Source organism: Lathyrus oleraceus, chromosome 6 (genome assembly GCF_024323335.1).
Source record: "Lathyrus oleraceus cultivar Zhongwan6 chromosome 6, CAAS_Psat_ZW6_1.0, whole genome shotgun sequence".
In the NCBI taxonomy this organism is placed as follows: domain Eukaryota; kingdom Viridiplantae; phylum Streptophyta; class Magnoliopsida; order Fabales; family Fabaceae; genus Lathyrus; species Lathyrus oleraceus.
The window spans coordinates 363,529,010-363,540,333 of record NC_066584.1 but is presented as its reverse complement, the minus strand read 5'-3'; the positions used below and the strand labels follow the sequence as shown (position 1 = coordinate 363,540,333).

Genomic DNA, 11,324 nt, shown 5'->3' with positions numbered 1-11,324 from the left:
AAAAACTCCCCACCAAGTTCAATATCCCAAGGGGTCGAATAATGATAATCGTCCTCTTAAGGACTTTGCCGTCACATCACAGGACGAGCCACACTGGAGTATTGTTAACCCTACGATCCAGGCTAACAATTTTGACATGAAACCCTCTCTTCTGCAAATTGTGTAGCAGAACTAGTTCTCCGGTAGCCCAACGGAGGACCCTAATTTGCATCTTTCTGGGTTTGTTTAGTATGTTGTCATATTGAAAAGTAATGGCGTTGATCCATAAGCCATTGTTGCTCCTTTTTCATTTTTCCTGAGGGACAAAGTCTGAGCTTGGCTACAGTCCCTAACGTCAAATTTCATCATTACATGGAATGAGCTTAAAAAGGATTTCTTAGCTAGATATTTTTTGCCAAGTAATATGGCAATATTAAGAAACCACATAACTTGTTTTAGACAAGCCGGTGGTGAATCCCTTTTTGAGGCCTGGTAGAGATATAAGGATATGATGAGACTCCTCCCACATCATGGTTTAGAAAAATGGTTGATAATCGACACTTTCTATAACGGTTTTCTCTATAATACGAGGATGTCATTTGATGTTGCGGTTGGAGGAGCTTTGATGGATAAGCCCTTCCAAGGAGCCTACCAACTCATTGATAATATGACCCAGAAACACTATCAATGGGCAAGCGAGTGCGCTCCTATTGAATAGACACAACCTAAAGGTGGTATGTATGAGGTGAGCGGCTTTGGTCACATGAAAGCTAAAGCAGATGCCCTTACTCAAAAGATTTACAACTTGACCATTACCCCTGCAGCTACCATAGTTGTTGTGACTCCTAACTGTGAAATCTGTGGAGTCGAAGGACGTGTCACTACTGATTGTCAATTACTATCCAAGCCTACCCATGATCGGGCTAATTATGCGGAAGGAAATCCCTATTCTAACACGTATAATCATGGATGGAGAAACTATCCTAATTTCTCCTACAAAAATAATAATACGCTGTTTGCGCCTAGCCCTGCACCCCCTACTCCACCTGGTTTCCAAAACCATAAAGGAGCCCATGTTGCTCCTCTTTCACCCAAAAAGTCTAATTTGGAACTAATGATGGAAAATCTTGTCATGTTTAAAACTCAGCAGAATAAAGAGTTCATGAACCCACATGTTCATACAAATGAGTTGATTAAGTAGTTAGCCAATAAGTTAGATGATATAGCCAATCATAAAAAAATGCTTGAGATACAGATCTCACGAGTAGCTCACAAATAAGCAGACATTGCTTCCCCCGCTGGAATATTTCCTGGCCATCCACAACCTAATCCTAAGGGACATGCTAATGCCATCACATTGCAAAGTGGTACGAAATTAGACGACCTCGTGGATAATTGAGTTAGAAACCAGACAATAGGTAGGAGAGTAGAGAAAGACCCTTAAAGAGTGACTAGAAACGTCCAAGTGAGATAACTAGTAGTTGATAATGGCCAGACATCCAAAGCAAAGGAGGAAATTGAGAAGGAACATCCATATGTACCCCATCATCCTTATAAGTCGCTCGCTCATATTATATAATTAAATTAAAATATGGGTTCTACTTAATTAATTAAAATAAAGGATGTTACAACAGACATCCTATTTTGTTTTATTTTCATATTTTATGCATGCGTTTGTGTAAAATATATATGTTGGGGTTTAGGGTGTTACATAGTTGGTATCAGAGCCTGGTTGGTCCATTCGGCCTTATGCATTGAGAACTTATTGCACCCTTGCGCACGACATGGGTGTTAACCCTGTCAGTGGTGTTTTCTGGTAACTGTTATTTCCTTTACTATTTTCAATTGGTTAACTTGTTTCAGATGGTTGTACAAAAAGAAATGGTTATTGGTAATGATCAAGTGATTGCAAATACTCTAGAAGCAATGGCTTAGGTGATGGCTCAAGTAAATCAAGCTTTGCACGTTAACTAGAATCATAATGGTGAAGCTGATGAGTTTCGTGGGTTGGGAAAATTCCATAAGAATAATCTGCTTACGTTCAAGGGAAGGCATGATCCTGAAGGTGCCTAGGTTTGGCTAGGAGATTGAGAAGATTTTCAGAGTTATGGCATGCACTGATGCATAAAATATGTTGTTTAGAACACATATATTATCTGAGGAAGCTAAGTATTGGTAAGAGAACACCCACCAACGGATGGAAGTTGTCAATGCTAAAATTACTTTGGCTAATTTCAAGAATGAGTTTTTGGACAAGTATTTTTCAGGTGATGTTCATAATCGCAAGGAGATTAAGTTCTTGGAGCTAAAGCAAGTTAATATGTCTATGGTTGACTATATGGCCAAGTTTGAAGAGTTGTACATGTTTTGTCCTTGCTATAATGGTGGAGATGTTGAAGGTTCCAAGTGTGTGAAGTTCGAAAGTGGTCTACATCATGAGATTAATCAGTTCATCAGATATCAAGAGATCCGTCATTTCTCAGTACTGGTCAACAAATGCAAAATTTATTGTGAGGATAATAGAGCCAAATCCGCCTACTACAAGCGTGTGAGCGAGAAGAAGAATGGGAATCAGAATCGTGGCAAGCCGTATATGACTTCAGTTACTAAGGGAAATCATAAGTTCCAACATAAGGCCGCAGGCGGGATTGGAACAAGTAGGGGGCGTTTCTGCTCCTCTAAGATGTTTCAAGTGTGGAGGGTTAGGTCATCGTGCCTCTGAATGCAAGAACCCAAACCTAACTTGTTTCAAGTGTGGAAAGCTAGAACGTCATGAGGCCGAGTGTAAGAGTACAATTCTAACTTGTTTTATTTTTGTGAAGAGCAGGGTCACACAAAAACTCAATGCTATAAGGTAAGGAAATGGTCAAGTGTCATGCAGGCTAGTGGAAAGGTCTTTGCTCTTATCGAGGTATCAAAGTTAGATAATTTGATTCGAGGTATGTTTTCATTAATGGTGTTTCTTTGATTTCTATCATTGATACGAGTGGTATTCATTCATATCACATGATTGCGTTATCAAGTCGAACCTGCTACTATCTTCTATGAATGGTAGTATGGTCATTAATACTCCAACAAATGGTTCAGTGCCTACATTGTTAGTTTGTCTGAATTGTCCATTATCCATTTATGGTAAAGATTTTGGAGTTGACTTAATTTGTTTGCCCCTAAGTCAACTAGATGTTATTTTGGGAATGAACTGGTTAGAGTCCAACCATGTTCACATTAATTGTTTTTATAAGACCGTGTTGTTTCCTGAGTTTGAGGAAGGTAAATATTATAGGTTTATATATGCTAACCAATTAGAGATGTGCTTGAAGCAAGACGATCAAGTGCTCATGATGTTATCTTCGCTGAAAGTAGAAAATGAAGTCGAGATTGTTAATATTCTAGTTGTGTGCGAGTTTCTATATGTTTTCCCTAAAGATATTGGTGATTTGGCTCCTGATCGCAAAGTTGAGTTCATGATAGATTTAGTACCTGGTACTATAATAACGCGATATTATAGTGGGAAACAACTAAGTCAGTTACTGAGATAAGAAGTTTCTTAGGGTTGGTTAGTTATTATAGAAGGTTCAACGAAGGATTTTTAGAAGTTGGCATTGACTTTAACGCGGTTAACTCGAAAAGGATAAGCTTATGTATGAGATGTTCAGTGTTAGGAAAATTTCCGAGAGCTCAAGAAGAAGTTGACATCAGCGCCAATTTTTATTTTTCCAAATCCGAGTGAATCTTTTATGGTAGATTGTGATGCATCTAAGGTGCATTTAGGTGGTGGGTTTATGCAAAAGGGTCAAGTTATGGCTTATGCTTTTACAAAACTCAAGACTCGTCAAAGGAATTATCTTACACATGATTTGGAGTTGGAAGCAATAGTCTTCGTGCTTAAAGTTTGGAGACATTATCGGTATGGTTCGAGATTTGATGTTTTTAGTGATAAAAAGAGTCCGAAGTACCTGTTTGATAAGAAAGAGTCGAATATGAGACAGAGAAGGTGGCTGGAATTTTTAAAGGACTAAGATTTTTAGTTGAGTTACCATCCTGGTAAAGCTAACGTAGTAGTAGATGCGTTAAGTATAAATTCCTTGCATATGTCAATGTTAATGGTAAAAGAAATGTATTTGATTGAGAAGTTCAAAGATCTGAATTTGGTGTGTGAGATAACACCAAGAAGTGTGAAGTTGGGTATGCTGAGGTTGACTAGCAACATCCTGGAAGAAATCAAGGAAGGTCAAAGTAGGATTTATAATTGATTGATCAATTAGCATTAATTAATCAAGGTAAAGAAGTGGACTTCAAGGTAGATGAGGTGAGAATTATGAAGTTTCTGAACAAAGTTTGTGTGTCAGACGTATTAGAGCTTAAAAGAGGATTTTGGAAGAAGGTCACAGGAGTAGTTTGACCATTCATCCAGGAGCTACAAAGATGTATCAGGACCTTAAGAAAATGTTTTGGTGGCCAGGTATGAAGAAGGATGTTGCAGAGTTAGTGTATTCTTACTTGAGTTGTCAGAAATCAAAAATCAAACATCATAAGTTGTATGGATTGATGATGTTAGATAATATGCTTATATCTAGAGGGGGGTGATCACTAGTTAAAAACTTTGACCAAAATAGTTTAAAATTTTTATGACACGCAGAAGTAAGCAGAAGTATCCCAGATCAAATCATCTAACTGAACCAGCTATCAAAAAGCTCGGATATACGTAATTGTAATCACGGTATGATAATGAGACACAAATTGACCAAACACGATTAATCACAACCAGTTGAATACAAAGCAACAAGGATAGTCTACTTCCAATGATAATTCATACAATAAATCTATTGAGACAAATTATCGAACACCTAGTGTGCAATCGATATTATTTAGAATTTTATACGTATTTGTTGATCTTAAAATCCAATCACAATCTAAAGGGTTGTGATTAATTCAACAACACCATTTTCAAAATGTAATAAAAAAATTGGCTTAAATAATATCTTTGTCCCAGTAAGTTGGTGTGTTTTTGTTTTAAGTCCCTAAACCGATTTTTTTCTTGAAAATAATCCCTGAATATTAAAATCATTTTGATTTTAGTCCCTATAGTGAAAATCCGCAAGAAGATTTTTTTGCGGATTTTGTTTTCAAGGACTAAAACCTAAAATATTTAATATTCAAGGATTATTTCCAAGAAAAAAAAAGTTTAGGGACTAAAAACAAAAACACACCAACTTACAGGGACGAAGACACTATTTAAGTCTCAAAAATATTATCCAAAAAAATTGATTGCATGACCAATGAAATCAACAATTTGCAAACGGGAAATAAGAGAGAGAGAGAGAGAGAGAGAGAGAGAGAGAGAGAGAGAGAGAGAGAGAGTGAGAGAGAGTACATAAGGATTTGTTTAGGCAGTTCCCCAATTGATCTCGCTATGGATACGTGTGCCCTCAATTTGAACTCGAATTGAGATAATGAAATTAACCTTACTTTACAAAAATCATATACAAGAGAAATGTAGCAATCTAACCCTACAAACCCTAAGTTTGATGTTGATTCTGGAACTTTCTCTTCCCTTGATCAAACTTGATCAAGTAACTTAACAATGCCAATTTGATTCATTGTCTCACGTTACTCATTTGCAAGAAACCCATTGGTTTTCAAAGCTTTCACTCGTTCGAATCCAATTGCACAATTGTTGTAACTCAAGATTTACCAATATGATCCACCGTCCCACGCTACTCCTTTGCAATAAACCACTGTTCTTCAAACCTTTCACTCGATCGGATCCAAATTGAGTAATCTTGTCCAAAACCTTCAAATCCCTAATCAATCTTGAAGGAAAACCTCATCTCAGTTTTCTTATTGAAACCCTCAAAGATCTCAACCCAATTTACAGTTTACCAATCCTAAATTGGATGTTATCAATCCTAAATCTAGATGGAACCTAACTAAAAATGATTATGTGTAGTTTATTTGTGTGTATACATAGAATGAAGGTTTAAGATGATGAGATTTCTTTGAAATCCTGGTTTGGTATAGGTTTTACTCTCTAGAAATCTTACTAGAAATGATAGACGTATGAAGTATTTATATGTATGCATGTTTGGAGGCAAAAGGAATGAAAAATATTTGAAAAAGTTGTGAATTTTAAGAAAAATACGTTGCATGAGCTGACCTGTGAAAGTCATAAGCCGACGTGTTTGACGCAAGTGTCGACCTGTATAGCTCATTACTCGACCTGCAAAGGTCATGTGGCGACCTGTAGAGGTGACACATCTAACATAAGCTACATGCTTTAAAATGCAGTACATGAGTTGGCCTGAAAAATGGATGTGTCAATGAATAGAAAAAAAATTCTTCTATGTGTCGACCTGTACGTTAATTTTCCTATAAAACTTGTTTTTGATGCATTTTTTATGTATGAGACCTTTTCCAACTTATTTTAATTTTTTTTATGTTTCCTTATGCTAAGATGCATATTGAGAATTAGAGGATATCGTCCAATATACATTAACGCTAAAGTATCATAGCTTTGACATCATGCAAAATACGTCTAATAGAAAGTTGCACTCACAGACGCAGTCTTTAAGTATTCCTGAGTGGAAGAGGGATAGTATCTGTAACACCCCAACTTTAATATTTTATTTTTAATAGAGTTTTGGAGAGTTTTAGTTTAATTATTTAATCTTATTAGATATTATAAATATTAAAAAAATTAGAGATATTTTATAGTTGGGAAAAATGGAATTTTATTTAAAATTAGGGAGTGATGGTTGAATTGAGTAAGAACTGAGGATGCAATGAGAATTGAGAAAATGATTGAACTAGAATAATAATTTAATTTAATTAATATAATGATAGAGAATAAAGAATTAAAATAAAATATAAAATAGTAAGATTAGGGGTGTAAGGAGAACTGAAGGTGAGAGGAAAATGAGCTAAATTAGGGTGAATAAATAGATAAGTTATTGTGGGAAACTTTTCATAGTATGCGAAAATCTTAGGAGAAAGAGACAAAGAGGCAAAACCTAGAGAGAGATTAGGAAGAAGAAGGGAGAAAGATTGCAAAGGACAAGAACTCCATCGATATGCAATTCGAGTTAAGGGAGAATTACTCATCCATGAGTGTATTTTTCATAAGGATAGAGAGAGAATCTAACCCTCTTTCTTGTTATTCCTCCATTGTTGAGTTTTTTAGATCTTGATATGGTTGTGCAAACCTCTCTAAGATTACTTTGTTACGATGTTGTGATTGTATGATATTAATTGTTGAATTTCGTATGAATTAATATGTGCAAATTATGAGTTGTATTGTTCATGTTTAAAGTTTTTGAGATGATGAACCTAATGTTGATTTGGTGATAATTTATTAAAAAAATGTTCAATTGTGTATAATTTATGTGTTTATTATTGTGTGAATTATGGGTGATAAGTTTGTGGAGTTATTAAGTTAAGTCATTATGTTTTAAAGTTAAGGCGAAGTTTTGGAGAAAACCCTTGTCAGTTGCAGTGAGGTAATTTTAGAGTTAAGGTGAGGGTTATGAGAACCCTTCTCATATGTAAGGAAATACCTTAGTAGAGTTGTCACCCGTGAATCTTGAGTTAATTAACATGTTTAGAGTTGTTAATATGTTTTAAATTGACTCTGATATTGTCAATGAGTTGAGTTTAGAGTCATATTTTTATTTGTTTCGATTCCTTTGACAGGTTTAGAGTTGGAGTTGAAGATATGTGACCTTAGAGTTGAGTTTTGATGACTATGATGTATTTTAGAGTTAGGCGAATTAGATTAGTTGAGTTATCACTCACCTTGTGATTAGGCAGGATTGAGTAGTGATGAGTTGAGATTCAAATAGTCGAAATAGGTGAATTTCAAATCTGTTCAATAGGGAGAAACCCGTAGAAAATTGCAGGTAGATATATAAGGGGATTGATCAACTTATTTCATGCGTAAGTTGAGTTTTGTAAGTCAGTTTGAGGTGTCGTCAGTTGCGTTAGAAAGCTAACACAATACTAGTGGTTCACTTATTTTTATACCAGAGGCATAGTCAATTTTAGTTATGCGTTGTTCATCATGTTTCACACGTAACTTGAGTTTTGTAAGTCCGTTAGGGGTGCCGTCAGTTGTGTTAGAAAGAGAGTTCAACGATATTTTAGAATGGAGATTTTCATAATTTTATCATAAGTCTATAATGTTTTTGTCCTATTTTGAAGTCAGACAAAACATTCGGCCTGATGCTAGTACTAGTTCTTGTCGTTTGATTAAACTTAATCGATTTGGGTATTAAGTCTAAAATAAAAACTAGATTCATAAAATAGACATTCTAAGATTTCCAAGACATATTAATTTGCTAGGCTAAGTTGTTAATGCTTTAGGACACAAGTCCAATGTTTGATGAAAAAATATTTATTATTATGTTGAGTTTATAATGAATGCCTCTCGAGGAGGAAATTATTGATGTTGAGATGTGTGGGTCGGTGGAACTATTGATGTGGCCTTACAATGGAGATGAATATTGAAGTTGTGTTTTAAGTTTGAGAGGAACTAGTGACGAGTATTAAAGATGGAGGTTGAGACGATTATTATATTTGTTTATGTAGAATTCATGCATCATGTATATCGGAGTTTAGGTTGTGATGAGAGTCTTACGGTGATGGACTTGACCTTACGATGATGGTCATATGGTGACGGACTTGGCCTTGAGATGATATTTCTACGGTGATGGACTTGGCCTTTGCGATTATAGTCCTATAGTGATGGCTTGACCTTGAGATGTTAAATGCTTTAGTAACATACCTCTGAATATCCAAGTTTTTGGTACCACATGCATTGAAGTATATGAGATGAATACATTGCATACATAAATTGCATACATAAATTGCATTTGTGAATGATTGGTGTGGTAAAAGTATTGTGTAATTGATTAGTTGTCCTAATTGTTCTATCATTATTGTTTTATGCACCATTAACATATATGAATGTATTCTCACCCCCTGTATGTTTCCTGTGCAAATGCTCAGGTAGAGTCGGGGAGCATTAGATGTTGCTTATGTTGGAGGATGGCATAGTTGGCCTCCTTCGTTTATTGTCTTTGCGTTGTTTAGTTTCTATGAGTCGCTCTGATAGTATAACACTTGGGTTGGGATTATTTGATGATATTTTATGCGAGTTGTTGAGTTTATTTGACTTGTGATTTTAATAATGTTGAGTACTATTTTATGAAACTATTGGAGATGGATTTAATTATTTATTTCCGCTACGATTATATTTTGATAAATATGTTTATGCTGAGAAAATGTGACACCCTTTTTTAGAATTATTTCTGCATTATGTTTTAAAATTATATGTTGGGGTTTAGGGTGTTACAATATCTCTATGGTTTTTTTAGTGGGGTTGCCAAAGACCGTTAAGGGGAGTGATTCGATTTGGGTTGTTGTGGATAGATTGACTAAGTCAGCTCATTTTGTTTCGATAAAGATCAGTTACCCGTTGTAGAAGCTAGTAGAGATCCACATCAGTGAATAGTGAGACTATAGAAATTCCTTCGAGCATTGTTTCAGATAGAGATCCAATGTTCACATCAAGATTTTGGGAATGTTTGCAAGCAGCCATGGGGACCAAGTCGAGGTTTATTTCTGCTTACCATCTACAGACTGGCGGTCAAACAGAAAGGACCATTCAGTCGTTGGGAGATTTTTGAGGGCCTGTATTTTGGAGCAATGCGGTAATTGGGATAGTTATTTGTCATTGATTAAATTTACATATAACAACTTTTTCCATTCTAGTATCAGAACAAAACATTTTGAAGCTTTATATGGTAGGATTTATAGAACACCCTTGTGTTGGTATGAATCGGGGGAAAATGTTGTGCTTGGACTATAAATCGTTCATCAAACTACCGAGAAGATTAAGATAATTCAGGAAAAGATGAAGGCATCACAAAGTAGAAAGAAGAGTTATAATGATAAGCGTATGAAGGCACTCGAATTTCAAGAAGGATACCATGTGTTCTTGAGAGCCACTCCAGTGACTGGGGTTGGTCAGGCATTGAAATCTCGAAAGCTTACACCTCATTTTATTGGCCTTTATCAAATTCTTAAGAGAGTTGGCGAAGTTGGCTATTAAGTTGCTTTACCACCATTTCTCTCAAACCTTCATAGTGTCTTTCATGTTTCTCAACTCCATTGATATGTTCCTAATATGTCCCATGTGATTGAAATGGATGATGTGCAAGTGAGAGATAACCTAAATTATGAAGCATCGCCCTGGAAAATTGAAGATCGTGGATGAAACACCTTAGGGGTAAAGAAATTACTTGGGCGAAAGTTGTGTGGGGAGGATCCGTTGCGGGGAGCATAAAGTGTGAGCTAGAGTGCCAAATGAGGATGTCTTACCCAGAATTGTTTCCTTCAGGTAAAATTTTTAGGGCAAAAGTTCTTTAAGTGGATGAGTTATAACACCTCGATTTTTATTTTAAAATTTATTTAATTTTAATTCAGCATTTTGAGGTGTATTTTATTTAGTTAACTATTGCTATTTGGATTAACAAGGATCGGAAGAATTGAATTATAGTTTAATATTTAAAAATTATTAGAAAATGTGAGGGTTGTGGTTTTGCTATGAAAAATCTAAGTTTGTGCTCATATGAGATTCTCTATTTTTATGAAGAATCATGATGAATTGATGTAATAAAAGTTAAATTGATGTTTTGTTATGAATTATGTTGTTATAATGTGTAAATCGAATGTTGGGTGTTTGATTGGTATGAAATCGATTGAAGAAATTGAAATATGGAGTGATTCAATGGTGAAACTGCAGAAATCGTATTTTGTGCAGTGATGACGGACGTCACCAGTATGACGAGCCAATCGTCACTATGTTAGGGAAGAAGACGCTAAGTCGTCAGTGATGATGGGCGTCAGCCGAGTGACGGTCCAACCACAGCGCCTCAAAATGAGCGCACGGTCCCTAAACCGTCAGCGATTGATAGGTGACAGTCCCCAAAAGACGGGATGGCCCGACCGGGATTGTGATTCTCTATGGGTCCAAGTTTTGAAGCATAACTATATTAGTAAAGAAATATTCCTTAATATGAAAAATAAACATGGATATGCAATTATGAAAGCTCTATTTGCTCTTAAAGATAGCTTTGAATTTAGATTGGAGGATGAGAATTCCTTTTTGTGGTTTACCAATTGGTCTTGGGTAGGAAATTAGAGGTACAATTTCTCTATATGGATATCCATGATTTGGAAATGCGAGTGAATGATATTTACTTCAATGGAAATTGAAACCTCAGTTTATTATATACTAATATTCCTCTGAGTGTTTGTGACTGCTTGAGCCTGATCGATTAACCTGG

General features: G+C 35.7%; 1 non-coding gene across 1 annotated transcript; it reads right to left on the bottom strand.

Moving 5' to 3' along the window:
• Nucleotides 1-409: 409 nt before the first annotated feature.
• Nucleotides 410-516, bottom strand: LOC127099583 (small nucleolar RNA R71). Its single transcript, XR_007794071.1, has one exon. It is a non-coding gene; the product is annotated as a small nucleolar RNA R71 (small nucleolar RNA).
• Between the last annotated feature and the right edge of the window lie 10,808 nt (nt 517-11,324).